This window comes from Balaenoptera ricei, chromosome 8, assembly GCF_028023285.1.
Source record: "Balaenoptera ricei isolate mBalRic1 chromosome 8, mBalRic1.hap2, whole genome shotgun sequence".
Lineage (NCBI taxonomy): Eukaryota > Metazoa > Chordata > Mammalia > Artiodactyla > Balaenopteridae > Balaenoptera > Balaenoptera ricei.
In genome coordinates, this window is record NC_082646.1 from 15,787,828 (window position 1) to 15,804,900 (window position 17,073).

The window sequence follows — 17,073 nt, forward strand, 5'->3', positions numbered from 1 at the left end:
CCACCTAAGGATGGAGATGTAATTTCCACAGTTCCATCTCAGCCTTCCAAGGCCTATGAAAATGTTACAGGGTCACTTCATGCCAGTGCTGCTGGCTCTCTGGCATGGCTGGGTGCCTGGCCCATGGCTGGAGGCCAGTGGCCCAGAGCCCAGGGAAGCCAGCTGGTGACAGGATAGAGTTGTCCTGGCTTTGGCCAGGCAGACCGGTGGGCTCTGACCCAGGCTGTGATCCCTGCAGAACCTCCTCTGGGAGATATTTAGCTCTGCTAAGAGGCAAGGACGGTGGTCTGGCTCTGCCCAGAGGGTCCCCTTGCTCTGTCTCCCTTGCCATGGGGAATCTGAGGACCCAGCCTCTCTGCAGGGGGAGTCTGAGCTAAGCGACCTGGCCAAGGTTAATTCCACCTGCCTCAGATCCTACAGTCAGTGGGCCTGGGGCGATTAAGAAGCCATGGACCAGAGTCAGCCCGTGAGCATCGGACCTCCGTCCTCGGAGTAAACCTGGCGGTGGGACTGTAGATGAATAAAGGAGTGATTAGTGGGCAGGCCAAGCTTATTCCTTTCACCCCTGTAGGAGAGAATTCACTGCCTTGGTCCACCTAATTCTTTTTGGAATAAAACAGGGTATTATAACAACCAACTAGTCAGTCAACCCATAAATCAACCAGGAAAACTTGACCAGAAGCTTCAATACAGCATCTCATCGGAAGGAGCCCTAGGTGCCAGGCGCGCAGTGAGGACAGGACCCAGGCATCTGGCTTCCATTCACAGCCCTCATCTCTCTTTATGGGGTAGCAGGATACTTGGCCTTGAGAGACTGGGTGTCAGAGGCTCCCACAGTCTTTTCTTCTGACCTACAGCTGTTTACCAATGAGGATAATTTTTTGGACCCAAGGCTAGAAATGAATTCTATGGGCACTTAAAAAATAGATCAGATAAAGACAATGATGACAGTATAACAATATGGGGGGGTGGGAAGGTTGAGGGGTCGGGGAGCACATACTCGGAGCCCAGTGCAGCAGGTTTGGGGTCCATCCTGGCTCTGTCACTCAACTGTAGGTTGCTTAGCCTCTCTGAACCCTGGTTCCTCCCCTGTGAAGTGGAATTCTTCATCTCCTTGGCCTTTTCCTTTTCTGTTCACTTAGTAGGTTTCCCCAGTAGACTGAATTTTTAGGGGAAGGAGTGCTCTCCTCTTTTTTTTTTTTTTTTCTTGCCTTTGTATCCCCAGGGCCAGGCACAAAGTAGAAACTCAATAAATGTTAGTCAAATGAATGAATAAAAGTTTGAATAACAAAAATACCTGCTCTCTGGACCTCTCTCAGGATTATTGGGAGGATCCAATGAGATAATGCACATGAAAGCACTTTGTAAATTGCAGAGCTCTATACAAATGCAAATCATTCACAGCTTTGGTGGAAATTATTATTCAAATTATTATTATTTTTTTCACTGTGAAGGAAGACAGGGAAGGAGAGGGCAATGGAATCAGTCCCTAGTGGTGGAAGCCTGGGCTCCAGCAGCCAGCCGTGGGCAGCGCTCTCAAGCCTGCCTGGGAGCCTCTTTAAATCCTCAGGCAGGCAGGCTGCCTCCTGCTAAGGTGGGCCCGGCAGCAGGTGCTGGGGTAGGGGCAGAAGTTGCTGTTGGAATCCTGCCCAGTGTGGGGAAGGAAGCTCCAAGCACATCTTACCCTGAACAAAATGAATTATAATACCAAGCTCTAAATGAAAAAGGTTTTCTTTTCTCTGCTGCTTCCAAAAAAAAAAAAAAAAACATTAAGTGGAAAGGGTGGTGTGCTAGAAAAGGGGTGATGGCAGAGAGAGAGACAGACAGACGCCCAGGGTACTCCCAAACTTGGAGTTCACCCCACCTCCCCAGGCTGAGCTCATATTTCCAAAGCTATTATTCCACTTCTTCCACCCCTGGCCTGTGAGAGGGAGGGCGAGCGGGCTGGGTAGCCAAGAGACTCGGAGCAAAGGCGTGATTGATAATTGGTGACTGTAATTCTATAATTCATCTCCCTGCACTGCAGTGAAATTAAAAGAGTTTAGGTTCCCAAGCATAATGATCATCAATTAAACGCCGGGGAGATTTAGTGTCCTCATTTGAATTTTGTTTTATTTATTTAAATGTGTCTCCTTTCGGGGGAGGGTGTATCGGGAGTGGGAGGCGGTGAGTGAGGGGCTGGGGCGGGCGGGCGGCTGATGCCGGGCAGGAGGGTCTCCGAGGAGCCGGGTCGCGCAGGGCTGCCGGGGCGGCGGAGGGTGGAGCGCGGCCCGCGGAGTGGCGGGCTGAGCGAGACAGGGGATCCATCATCCCCGGGCCTAATCAGTTAATACTGATAAACTGCCAGCAATAACTGCCAATTGCGCCGCCGTTTTGGAGCTGCCAGTTCATTCATTTAGGGAGTGTGGCGGCACATCGGGGAAGCGCTCCCGGCCCGCGCATCCTTTCTGTCTGTTCTCCGGAAGGAGATGATGCATCTGGTGGAGGCCAAGGGCCACCGCTGACTTCTGCGGGAAGGGAAGGGAACACTGGCCAGCTTAAGGGTGGCCGAGGGGGCTGCGGGGATGGATCTGGCCTGGGCTGGCCCGCCGGAGACCCGGCTGGCTGGCTGGCGTGAAGATGGCACCTGCTTGGAGGCTGAATGTCCGAGGGAAAGGTTTCAGCATCAAGCCCCTGATCTCCTGGTGCAGGGCCAGAGGAGGAAGCCTCAGGAATCAGGGTGTTTCTCTAGGCACTGTCACGCCCAACGGTGTGACTCGGTTTCCAACTCTGGAAAGAAGGGGGCTGGGCTAGGTGTCCTCTAGGGGTCCTTCTAGCTCTATGGCTTTACTGAAGCCTCTTTGCTGTGCTGGCGGGTGGATACCACACACTCTGCCCTGCTTTCCACCCCGGGAAGCTTGGGATTCCTACTCTCCGAGTGCCACCTCTCCCCTCCCATTGAGCCCTTCCCCTCCCCTCGCCACTTTCTGTCCATTTTTCTGGGTTGGTTTCTGCTGCAGTTTCCTGGCATACTCTGATTCCGACTTCTCACTTGCAATCAAGAAACTAAAAATAGAGCATAAAGGAGCTCTCCAAGGGGGGTGGGCAGAGGACGAGGAAAGTGCTTGGTTCCTCCTGGGAATGAGATCTCATCAGCTCCACACAGGGAGTTAGAAATCCAATCCAGACCACTGGCAAGGGGCGGGGTGCGGGGTGAGGAGCCTTCCTGAGCACCCAGTGGGAAGCTTGAGAGAAAACCACGTGGGTGTGCTTGTCTGGGAAGAGGGGGTTAGGGAGGAAGGGGGTGGGCGTTCAGGTCCTCCGGGGTGTGGCCCATAGCTTGTCCTGCACAGTGTTCCCGACCCCTGGGCTGATCCAGAGCTGAAATCCATAGGCCCCAGGGATGGGGGCCTGGTGGGCACCAGAAGAGCCTTGTGTTCTAATTCATCTGCCAGGAGGGGGCACCCTATTCTAATTTTTTTTTAATTAATTAATTTATTTATTTATTTTTGGCTATGTTGGGTCTTCGTTTCTGTGCGAGGGCTTTCTCTAGTTGCGGCAAGTGAGGGCCACTCTTCATCGCGGTGCGCGGGCCTCTCACTATCGCGGCCTCTCTTGTTGCGGAGCACAGGCTCCAGACGCGCAGGCTCAGTAGTTGTGGCTCAGGGGCCTAGTTGCTCCGCGGCATGTGGGATCTTCCCAGACCAGGGCTTGAACCCGTGTCCCCTGCATTGGCAGGCAGATTCTCAACCACTGCGCCACCAGGGAAGCCCCCTATTCTAATTTTAACAAAGGCAGCTGGTGCCAGCTGAGACCCTTGAAGCTTGTGGGGACTGGTCTTGTAGTTGTCCTACTGGGCTTGTAGACAACAGGACCCTTGCCAGGGATTTCTTCTTCAGGACCCCAGAAACGGTGTCTTTCTGATTGTGAGGAATGGCTGTGGTCAAGCTTGATGTGACAGGATGGGCAACTTGAAGGCATTGGGGCTCTGCTGGGAGAGAAGGCTGAGAGGGAGTCTGGACTCTCAGAGAGCAGGTCCCAGAGCACAAGTGAGACCCTCCTGTTGGTGGGGGTGGGGTGGGAAGGCTGATTGTGGAGTCTGGAGCCCTGGGCCGCATCACTCCATGCCTTGGGCCTGTCGCTTGTCCCTCTGAGCCTCAAAGTTTCTCCTCCTGTCTAACAGGATGTGCGGTACAAAAGCTCTGGGGGTGGGGAGGCGCTCTACCAGCACCAAGGATCGTAGTTATAACTTTCATCTCTCGCGCACGTGAAAACAGGCAGCAGCCCAACCTTGTCTTCTAAGAGGGAGCGCCGAGGGAGAACTTTATCTCCACCCTTGTCTGGTGCCTCCTCACAGTCCTGTCTCACACCGGGCTATCTTTAGGACCCACAGGGGAGGAAGGGAAATGGCTGATATTAGAATCCAGAGATTTGCCATGTTTTCGTACCACTGATTCAAATCAAGATACTGTCTTTCAGTCTCCTCTCCGTCTGGCTGAACTCATTCCAGTTTCCTTACCGAGCCCATCTACATCCAGAGAGAGTTGGTCCTTGAGAGTGTGATGATTTCTCCTGAGCTGCGGGGAGCCAGGCATCCCTGTTTTTTTCCAGTCTCATCTGCAAGGCAGTCTCCTCCTAGCTTCTAAAAGAACCCTTCTCATCGCCCCTTCCTCCAGGGAGGTGTTCTGGGTTGATCTGAGGAGAGATGAAGGCGACCCCAGTTCCCAGGGAAGCCCACCTCTCTTTACGGATCCATCATGTTTCGTGCCTGGGCCATCCTCCTCTTCCCTGACTGGTCTGGTATCAAGGACTGTTCTGTGGCTCCCCGGGAATGTCTTTGGCCCCTTGGGCAGATCAGCAGGTGTATTTGGGATGAGGTGCTCCAGGGGTCAAGGACTCGACAGTTTTCTGTGTGGAATCTGTAAGAGCACCAAGCCCAAGTGGGCATGAAGCCCAACAAAGGCTTTTAAAAATTACCATGTGCTGTCCTTTTCTCTGATTACAAAAGTAATACATATTCATGGTCAAAATTTTGGAAAATACAGAAAAGCACAAAGAATAAAATTCATCCATATTCCACTACCTGGAAGCAGCCACTATTAATATGGGAGGTGTGTGACCTCATGGGCCTTCCCTTTCTCTCTGCTCTTTATCTCTGTCTTTCAATAGGAATCTCATGCAGTAATACTTTTTTTTTGTCACCTGCTTCATCACAGTGTATTGGGAGCATTTCCCCAGGTAGCAAATGCTACATACAAAGTGTAGCTAGGTGTTTGGTCTGGGAACTGTGGGAGGACAGGCTCTTGGGGGTCTCAGCGCTGACAGACCCGGCTTCTCTCTTGCTCCCTGTGAAGACAGAGGACCTTAAAATCTATCGGCTGACCTCCAGGCTGTGTGGGTCCTGGGGGCATAGGAGGGAGACCGGGGAGATCAGGAGAGGCAGGTGGGAGGGGGCCTCCGGGACCTGAGGAGTGGGAGAGGAGCCGAGGTCATTGGCCACGTCCACTCGACCGCCGGGAAACCTACTGAGCTCCCAGGCTGGGTACCCTGCCCTCCAAGGCAATCGCCCCCACACCCACCACGTTGGTCCTGGGGGCATAGGAGGGAGGCTGGGGGAGAGCAGGGGCAGGCAGGAGGGGCCCTCCAGGACTGGAGGAGCAGAGGGCATTAGCCCCATCCACTGGGGCCTGGGAATCCTGCTGAGCTCCCAGGTGGGGTCCCCCACCCTCTGAGACCAGAGGCAGGAGGAGCACCTGGGCCCCTTCTGTTATGTTGAGCCTAAGCCCCACCCCCCACACCTCCCAGGGCCTTTTCCAGCCCTGTGGGTCCTAAGCATAGGCCCCACCCACCACCCAAACCCCGCCCCTGCTTAGGCCCGGCCCTCCACAGCCAAGGCCTTTTCCACCTTTTATTTTTTTCTCCTCTTTTTTACTATTGTGGTTCTGTTTTACCTTCTGGTTGTTGTTTCATCTATATTTTTATTTTTATATTCTTTCTAACATATCTGTCAGTTTCCTAGTCTAATTTGTTCTCCTTATTTTTTTTTTGCTGCCCTGTGCGGCTTGTGGGATCTTGGTTTATGAGCTGGGGGTTGGGCCGTAGCTCCTGCAGTGGGAGCTCTGAGTCTGAACCACTGGACTAACAGAGAACCTCAGACCCCAGGGAATATTCATCAGAGTGAGGTCTTCCAGAGGTCCTCGTCTCGGCACCAAGAACCAGCTCTACCAAACAGCCCACAAGCTCCAGTGTTGGAAGGCTCAGGCCAAACAACCAGTAAGACAGGAACACAATCCCACTCATAAAAGAAAAAAAAAAATAATGAGATGGCAAAAAAATATGTCATGGACGAAGGAGCAAGGTAAAATCCTATAAGACCAAATAAATGAAGAGGAAATAGGCAATCTACCTGAAAAAGAATTCAGAGTAATGATAGTAAAGATGATCCAGAATCTTGGAAATAGAATGGAGGCACGGATTGAGAAAATGTAAGAAATGTTTAACAAAGATCTAGAAGAACTAAAGAACAAACAAACAGAGATGAACAACGCAATAACTGAAATGAAAAATACACTAGAAGGAATCAATAACAGAGTAACCGAGGCAGAAGAACAAATAAGTGAGCTGGAAGACAAAATGGTGGAAATAACTGTCGAGGAGCAGAATAAAGAAAAAAGAATGAAAAGAATTGAAGACAATCTCAGAGACCTCTGGGACAACATCAAACGCACCAACATTCGAATTATAGGGGGCCCAGAAGAAGAAGAGAAAAAGACAGGGTCTGAGAAAATATTTGAAGAGATTACAGTGGAAAACTTCCCTAACATGAGAAAGGAAATAGTCACCCAAGTCCAGGAAACACAGAGAGTCCTATATAGGATAAACCCTAGGAGAAACACACCAAGACACATATTAATCAAACTAACAAAAATTAAATTTAAAGAAAAAATATTAAAAGCAGCAAGAGAAAAACAAAAAATAACATACAAAGGAATCCCCATAAGGTTATCAGCTGATTTTTCACGGAAACTCTGCAGGCCAGAAGGGAGTGGCAGGATATACTTCAAGTGATGAAAGAGAAAAACCTACAACCAAGATTACTCTACCCAGCAAGGATCTCATTCAGATTCAACAGAGAAATCAAAAGCTTTTCAGACAAGCAAAAGCTAAGAGAATTCAGCACCACCAAACCAGCTTTACAACAAATGCTAAAGAAACTTCTCTAGGCCGGTACTCAAGAGAAGAACAAAACCCACAAAAACAATCCCAGAACAATTAAGAAAATGGTAATAGGAGCATACATTTCGATAATAACCTTGAATGTAAATGGATTAAATGCCCCAACCAAAAGACACAGACTGGCTGAATGGATACAAAAACAAGACGCATATATGTATATATGCTGTCTACAAGAGACCCACTTCAGACCTAGGGACACATACAGACTGAAAGTGAAGGGATGGAAAAAGATATTCCATGCAAATGGAAATCAAAAGGAAGCTGGAGTAGCAATACTCGTATCAGATAAAATAGACTTTAAAATAAAGACTGTTACAAGAGATAAGGAAGGACACTACATAATGATCAAGGGATCAATCCAAGAAGAAGATATAACAATTATAAATGTTTATGCACCCAACATAGGAGCACCTCAATACATAAGGCAAATGCTAACAACCATGAAAGGGGAAATTGACAGTAACACAATAATAGTAGGGGACTTTAACACCCCACTTACACCAATGGACAGGTCATCCAGACAGAAAATAAATAAGGAAACACAAGCTTTAAATGACACAGTGGACCAGATAGATTTAATTGATATTTATAGAACATTCCACCTGAAAGTGGCAGAATACACTTTCTTCTCAAGTGCACATGGAACATTCTCCAGGATAGGCCACATCTTGGGTCACAAATCAAGCCTCAGAAAATTTAAGAAAATTGAAATCGTATCAAGCATCTTTTCTGACCACAACACTATGAGATTGGAAATTAATTACAGGAAAAAAACACAAATACATGGACACTAAACAGTGCACTACTAAATAATCAAGAGATCACTGAAGAAATCAAAGAAGAAATAAAAAGAAATACATAGAAACAAATGGCAGTGAAAACACGGTGCCCCAAAATCTATGGGACACAGCAAAAGTAGTTCTAAGAGGGAATTTTATAGCAATTCAATCTCACCTCAAGAAACAAGAAAAATCTCAAATAAACAATCAACCCTGGGACTTCCCTGGTGGCACAGTGGTTAAGAATCTGCCTGCCAATGTAGGGGACACGGGTTTGAGCCCTGGTCCAGGAAGATCCCACATGCCGCGGGGCAACTAAGCCCGTGTGCCACAACTACTGAGCCTGCACTCTAGAGCCTGCGAGCCACAACTACTGAGCCCACATGCCACAACTACTGAAGCCCACATGCCACAACTACTGAAGCCCATGCACCTAGATCCTGTGCTCCACAACAAGAGGAGCCACTGCAAAGAGAAACCCACGCACTGCAATGACACTTGCCGCAACTAGAGAAAAGCCCGCACACAGCAACGAACACCCAATGCAACCAAATAAATAAATTATTTAAAAAAATCTAACTCTACACCTAAAGCAACTGGAGAAAGAAGAACAAAGAAAACCCAACGTCAGTAGAAGGAAAGATATCATAAAGATCAGAGCAGAAATAAATGAAATAGAAATGAAGAAAACAATAGCAAAGATTAATAAAATGAAAAGCTGGTTCTTTGAGAAGATAAACAAAATTGATAAACCCTTAGCCAGACTCATCAAGAAAAAAAGGGAGAGGATGCAAATCAATAAAATTAGAAATGAAAAAGGAAATCACAACTGACACTGCAGAAACACAAAGGATTATAAGAGACTACTACAAACAACTATGTTCCAATAAAATGGACAACCACGAAGAAATGGACAAATTCTTGGAAAGGTACAATTTTCCAAGACTGAACCAGGAAGAATTAGAAAATATAAACAGACCTATCACAAGTAATGAAATTGAAACTGTAATTAAAACTCTTCCAACAAACAAAAGTCCAGGACCATATGGCTTCACAGGCAAATTCTATCTAAGATTCAGAGAAGAGCTAACACCGATCCTTCTCAAACTCTTCCAAAAAATTGCCGAGGGAGGAACACTCCCAAATTCATTCCACGAAGCCACCATCACCCTGATAACAAAACCAGAAAAAGATATCACAAAAAAAGAAAATTATAGACCAATGTCTCTGATGAACACAGATGCAAAAATCCTGAACAAAATACTAGCAAAGAGAATCCAACAACATATTAAAAGGATCATCATACACCATGATCCAGTGGGATTTATCCCACGGATGCAAGTATTCTTCAATATATGCAAATCAATCAATGTGATATACCGTATTAACAAATTAAGGAATAAAACCATATGATCATCTCAATAGATGCAGAAAAAGCTTTTGACAAAATTCAACACCCATTTATGATAAAAACTGTCCAGAAAATGGACATAGAGGGAACCTACCTCAACATAATGAAGGCCACATATGACAAACCCACAGCAAACATTATACTCAATGGTGAAAAACTGAAATCATTTCCACTAAGATCAGGACCAAGACAAGGATGTCCACTCTCGCCACTGTTATTCAATATAGCTTTGGAAGTTCTAGCCATGGCAATCAGAGAAGAAAAAGAAATAAAAAGAATACAAATTGGAAAAGAAGAAATAAAACAGTCACTGTTTGCAGATGACATGATACTATACATAGAAAATCCTAAAGATGCCACCAGAAAACTACTAGAACTAATCAATGAATTTGTTAGGGTTGCAGGATACAAAATTAATGCACAGAAATCTCTGGTATTCCTATAGAGTAAAAACGAAAAATCAGAAAGAGAATTAAGGAAACAATCCCATTTACCACTGCAACAAAAAGAATAAAATATCTAATAATAAACCTACCTAAGGAGGCCAAAGACCTGTACTCAGAAAACTATAAAACACTGATGAAAGAAATCAAAGATAACATAAGCAGATGGAGAGATATACCATGCTCCTGGATTGGAAGAATCAATATTGTGAAAATGACTATACTACCCAAAGCAATCTACAGGTTCGATGCAATCCCTATCAAACTACCAATGGCATTCTTCACAGAATTAGAACAAAAAATTTTACAATTTGTATGGAAACACAAAAGAGCCCAAATAGCCAAAGCAATCTTGAGAAAGAAAAACGGAGGAATCAGGCTCCCTGACTTCAAACTATACTACAAAGCTACAGTAATCAAGACAGTATGGTACTGGCACAAAAATAGAAATATAGATCAATGGTACAGGATAGAAAACCCAGAGATAGACCCACACACATGGTCACCTAATTTATGGCAAAAGAGGCCAGACGTACAATGGAGAAAAGACAGCCTCTTCAATAAGTGGTGCTGGGAAAACTGGACAGCTACATATAAAAGAATGAAATTAAAACACTCCCTAACACCATACACAAAAATAGATTCCAAATGGATTAAAGACCTAAATGTAAGACCAGACACTATAAAACTCTTAGAGGAAAACATAGGAAAAACACTCTTTTTTTTTATTTTATTTATTTATTATTTATTTATTTATTTTTTTAATTATTTTATTTTTGGCTGTGTTGGGTCTTTGTTTCTGTGCGAGGGCTTTCTCTAGTTGCGGCGAGCGGGGTCCACTCTTCATCGCGGTGCGCGGGCCTCTCACTATTGCGGCCTCTCTTGTTGCGGAGCACAGGCTCCAGATGCGCAGGCTCAGTAGTTGTGGCTCACGGGCCTAGTTGCTCCGCGGCATGTGGGATCTTCCCAGACCAGGGTTCGAACCCATGTCCCCTGCATCGGCAGGCAGATTCTCAACCACCGCGCCACTGGGGAAGCCCGGAAAAACACTCTTTGACATAAACCATAGCAAGATCTTTTTTGACCCACCTCCTAGAGTAATGAAAATAAAAACAAAAATAAACAAATGGGACCTAATGAAACTTAAAAGCTTTTGCACAGCAAAGGAAACCATAAACAAGACGAAAAGACAACTCTCAGAATGGGAGAAAATATTTGCAAATGAAACAACAGACAAAGGATTAATCTCCAAAATATACAAACAGCTCATGGGGCTCAATATCAAAAAAACAAACAATCCAATTAAAAAATGGGCAGAAGACCTAAATAGACATTTCACCAAAGGAGACATACAGGTGGCCAAGAGGAACATGAAAAGATACTCAACATCACTAATTATTTGAGAAATGCAAATCAGAACTACAATGAGTTGTCACCTCACACCAGTCAGAATGGCCATTATCAAAAAATCTAGAAACAGTAAGTGCTGGAAAGGGTGTGGTGAAAAGGGAAACATCCTGCACTGTTGGTGGGAATGTAAATTGATACAACCACTATGGAGAACAGTATGGAGGTTCCTTAAAAAAACTAAAAATAGAACTACCATATGACCCAGCAATCCCACTACTGGGCATATACCCTGAGAAAACCATAATTCAAAAAGAAACATGTACCACAGTGTTCATTGCAGCACTATTTACAATGGCCAGGACATGGAAGCAACCTAAGTGTCCATCAACAGACAGATCGATAAAGAAGATGTGGCACATATATACAATGGACTATTACTCAGCCATAGAAAGAAACGAAACAGTTATTTGTAGTGAGGTGGATGGACCTAGAGTCTGTCATACAGAGTGAAGTAAGTCAGAAAGAGAAAAACGAATACCGTATGCTAACGCATATATATGGAATCTAAAAAAAAAAAAAAAGAAATGGTACGCATGAACCTAGTAACAGGGCAGGAGTAAAGACATAGACACAGAGAATGGACTTGAGGACACGGTGGGGTGAGGGGGAAGCTGGGGCGAAGTGAGAATAGCATCGACATATATACACTACCGAATGTAAAATAGCTAGTGGGAAGCAGCAACGTAGCACAGGGAGATCAGCTCAGTGCTTTGCGATGACCTAGAGGGGTGAGATAGGGAGGGTGGGAGGGAAGCTCAAGAGGGAGGAGATATGGGGATATGTGTATTCATATGGCTGATTCACTTTGCTGTACAACAGAAACTAACACAGTATTGTGAAGCAATTGTACTCCAATAAAGATCTATAAAAAAAAAGAAAACTCTATTGGCTGGAGGAGTGGCCCAAGAGGCAGGGTAGTGTGCAACCCACAGTGTCCCCATGATGTCTCTGGAGTGTGTAGGCTGATTCTGCAGCCTCACCTGAGAACCCTTCATGGCATCAGCTTTCTTCCTGCCTGGGTTCTTGCCTCAGACACAGCAGGCAAGTGGGAGGCAGGGAGACAGTCGAGGTACCAATCACTTGGAAGCTCAAAATAAGGCTAGACATGTAAAGGGCGGCACCAGCAGTCACTTGGAGTGAGGATGGAGCCCAGAGCCCTTTCCCCCAAAAGGAATGTGCCTGAGAGATGGTGGTAACAGGAAGCTGGTCCTGTTTAACTGCAGAGCTTCAGTTGAGCTAAGTAGGGTGTGCATCTGGGGCCTGCAACCTCTCCAAATTCTGGACAAAGGGTTACAGGATCTTGGTCGGGAGAACCTGCCCACACCCATTGTTCATCTGGTGAGCACAGCCCACCCGATTCACCTTCCTTAAGTCACTCATGATTTGACAAAAGCCAGTCTCCTTTCCACCTGGACTGTCTCCTTTTCTGCCTGGACTTTTTTCTCTCTTCAAGCTCTGCTCAAGATGCTCATCCTTCAACCACAACACCCCCCATCTATAACCCAATTAAAAATGGGAAAAGGACTTGAACAGATGATATACAAATGGCCAGCAAGCACATGAAAAGATGCTCAACATTACTGCCACCTACAAATTGGCACTTGCCATCTACCTCTACAAGGATCAAATTATGAGCCGCTGCAGCTGCTGACCTTCAGCACGCCCTGAAAGGAGTTGGGGGTGGAGATCAGGAACGAGGTACTCTGTGCTCCGGGAAAAACTGGCAGAACAGGTCTTCAGATAGTTAGATATTTTCAGGAGATGATTTTATGAGCCCAATTCTTGCATCTCCTAGTATCTAGAAAAGCACTAAAATCCTTCATGGCGATGTCTGCTCCTCGTGACTAGCAGAAACCTTCTACAAAAAATATGTGCTTGATTGCACCTACTCCCCCTTCACCAAAATCACATGTATACTGACCTTCCCCCCTACCTCTTTGGAGCAGTTTTTCAGAGCTATCTGAAATGCTGTCTCCCGGGCTATAGTCCTCATTTTGCCCCAAATAAAACTTAACTCACAACTCTCAAATTATGCATTTTTTTTCAGTCGGCAGTACTAATCATTAGAGAAAAGCAAACCAAAAGCACAATGAGATATCACCTCATACCCATTAGGATGGCCGCTATCAACCCCCCACACCAAAAAAACCCCAAAACAAAAAGACAAGTGTTGAGGTGGTTGTAGAGAAATTGGTACCCTCGTGCATTTTTGTGGGATTGTAAAATGGTCCAGCCGCTATGAAAAACCGTATGGTGTTTCTCAAAATAAAAAATTAAATTAAAATAAACTAACATATGCTCCAGCAGTTTCACTTTTCTACTTCTGGGTATACATCCAAAAGAATTGAAAGCTGGATTTCAAAGAGGTATTTGCACACCCGTGTTCACAGCAGCATTATTCACAATATCTAAGAGGGAAGTAACCCACATATCCACTGATGGATGAATAAACAAAATGTGGTATAAACATACAATTAATATTATTCAGCCTTAAAAAGGAAGGAAATTCTGATACACGCTACAACCTGGATGAGCTTTGAGGACATCATGCTAAGTGACATAAGCCAGTCACAAGAAGACATACTGTATGATTCTACTTACGTGAGGTATCTCACATAGTTAAATTCATAGAAACAGAAAGTAGAATAGTGGTTGCCGGGGGCTAGGAGGTAAGGGAAACAGAGAGTTATTTTTTAATGTGAATGAAAAAATGTGCATGAACTTACTACCGAACTGTACACTTAAAAATGGTTATTATGGTAAATTTTATGTTATTATTATTATTATTTTTTACCACCATTGAAGGCTCTTCCTGCCTCCTCTGGCCAGCCCAGCAAGAAAGGAGCTCTCCTTTTACAGAATTCCCTACTGTGCTTGCATTTTCTAAGCTAGGCCCCCAAACTGACCTGTTACCTTTTTATATGTTCACATTCGAGCTTCCTTTCAGACATGTTCTTTGAAGGCAGGGATACAGTCTTTACCTCTTCATTTTCCCCAGGGCACCTAACACAGTGCCTCAAACCCAACCCGATTAATATTTGCAGATTGATTCGTCACTTTCCTTCATAGAATTTTTGGACTGTGGGCTGGAGAGTGATGGGTAGAGTTGAGTGCAAATACAGAGGAGAAAAGTGGAAGAGAGTGCCTGGTGTGAGCATGGCCTATGGATTATTTAGGCAACGGCATCCACTCGTGGGTCCCCTTATGTGACTCACACTAGTTTTACGTGCACACACTTATGAGATGGGGGAGGGGAGAGACCATGGATTCCTAATCCTGAGCTAGAATTAGACCTGAGGAAATGGTGTTTTGAACCCTTTCAGAGGTTCCAAACTAAAAAATGTTGGAAGGCATTAACCCGAACCACCTGGGACATCTACCTAATTTTACTTTTCTTTAGAATTCCTAGAGAATCAGATTCTCGACTCTCCTCGGGAACACGGATCAGTGTCCTACAGCTCTTCTGCCGGGAAAGTTTCTCCTGACCCCTCACCTCTCTCCCTCCGGCCCGCAATGTAAACTGCTCTGCTGCAGTGGAGAACGCTTCCCTGCACCATATCCCTTGTAGGCGCTGTAGTTTTCTCTTTGTAGGGTGGCTCCTCTGCTAAATTAATTATATGGTTCTCTTGAAAAGCAATCTTTTCCCCTAGTTCATGTTCGTTCTTGACCTAACATGGCCATTCTTGGCCTTTTGAACGGGATTTGCTTCTAGTGGGGAATTAAACTTCCATAGCAACGCCGGCAGCCGTCTTGAAGGGCCCTCCAGGCCCTGTTGCCGTCCTCTGCCACCTCCAACACAGGCCGGGGGTTTGCTTGCTTATAAGTCATGTGTATCTTTATTCTCATTTCAGTCAGGGCAGACAACAGCGGCGGCAACTCAAAACAACTAACGGAATGAACAGAAAAATACATGAAGGAGGCTGCCTGCTTTTAGTTCCTGAGGAAACATTGGTGTTTATTTTTTAGCTTCACAGCATTTAAAAAAAAAACAGTGGGGTTGGAGATTTTCATCTTATTTCTGAATCACCTGGACCTTTTTCTCTAAGCAGGGCACCCTGCTAAGCTCGAAGCAGGAGGGAGGCCTGAATCCTAGCTTTGCGGACGTGGCCTTTTGTTTAAAGTTTATTATTTATGGCTGTTTTTAAGTAGACCGTAAGACGTGGGAGGATTTTTTTCCCTCAAGCACACCACTCAGCTCCCTATCAGTAACTCCGAAAGGATCTTAGTTGACTGTGGAATCAATTCCGTATTCTGTAACACGGCGCTCAAGGCCCCCAATTCTCTGGTGTCAACCTGCCTTCTCAGTCATAATTCCCTGATTCCCCCTTGGGTTCCTACCCTCCTGCCAAACAGGATATCAGCATGTTGTCAGAATACACCGGACACTTAGACCTCTCTGCCCCGTGCCCCTGAACTTGCAACATTTCTTTTTCCCAACTCACCTGCTGAAGTTGCTCCTTCTTCAAGGCAGGGCTTCCCAACTAGTGCGTAGTGGAATGCTCATTCCCCTTGGCCCTGAGCGCAGCCCGATGGGGCCTGGGCCCCTGGAATCCTTCCCGGCCTATGCTGCCATCCAAAGGCAGCATTATCCATTTGTCCCAGCGAGCCAGCCAGCTGATACCATTTTCTGTGAGTGCCACATGGTGAAAAGGTTGGGAAGCACTGTTTAAGGCCCAGCCCAGTGCAGTCTCCTCCACAAATCCCCTCCCAGACCCTCCAGCCAGAAGGCTCCACCCCTCCCCCAGATACCACACCCAATGCTTATGGTCTGCTTTGTATCTTGGATTACAATCCTTATGGTCTGCTTTGTATCTTGGATTACAATCCTTATGGTCTGCTTTGTATCTTGGATTACAATCCTTATGGTCTGCTTTGTATCTTGGATTACAATCCTTATGGTCTGCTTTGTATCATGGATATTTAGTGCTTTTTATAGACATCCTCCCTGCTTCCCTCCCCCCAAAAGATTGGAAGAACTTTGCAAATTTTGTTCTTGTTTAACCACACACAGTGTCTACGTGATATTGTGAGTTGTAATAAGAAATAGATATTTGGTCTTCATTCCCATTTCTGGCACAGAGCTCCTAAAACCCTAGGAATTTCCTAAGTGGTGAGAGTGGTATTGGTGTCTTTTATGTTAATGAGGTTACCTTTAGAATGCCCCTGTGTCACCTCAGGGTGCAGGCTGCTTGCCAGAGGCACCAACCTGTGATTAGAGGGTTGGAACTTTCAGTTCTCCACCCCACCTCCTGTGGGAAAAGGGGCTGGAGGTTGAATCAATCGCCAATGGCCAATAATTTAATCAATCATACCCATGTAATAAAACCTCCATAAAACCCAAATGGATGGGGTTTGGACAACTTCCAGGTTGGTGAACATGCGGAGATTTTGGGAGAGTGGCTCAGCTGGAGAGGGCGTGGAAGCCCCTCGCCCTTTCCCGGTACCTTGCCCTCTGCATCTCTTCCATCTGGCTGTTCCTGAGTTCTATCCTTTTATAATAAACTGGTGATCTAGTAAGTCAAATGGGAGCCACTCTAGCAAACTAATCAGACTCAAGGAGAAGGTTGTGGGAAACTCTGATTTATAGCGAGTCAGAAGTACAGGTGACAACCTAGACTTTCAGTTGGCTTCTGAACGGGGTGGGGGCAGTCTTGTGGGACGGAGCCCTTAACCTGTGATCTGATGCTCTCTCTGGGTAGATGGTGTCAGACTTGTGTTGAACTGTAGGACACCCAGCTAGTGTCTGGAGAGTTGCTTGTTGGATATGTGTTGGGGGACCCCACTCCCACATTGGAATTTGGTGGGCAGAACACAG

At 45.8% G+C, this 17,073-nt stretch overlaps 1 long non-coding RNA gene across 5 annotated transcripts in view; it reads left to right on the forward strand.

The window, feature by feature from the left end:
* Positions 1-17,073, forward strand: part of LOC132370397 (uncharacterized) — a 283,270-nt gene that overhangs the window by 135,418 nt on the left and 130,779 nt on the right. The window lies entirely within an intron of this gene.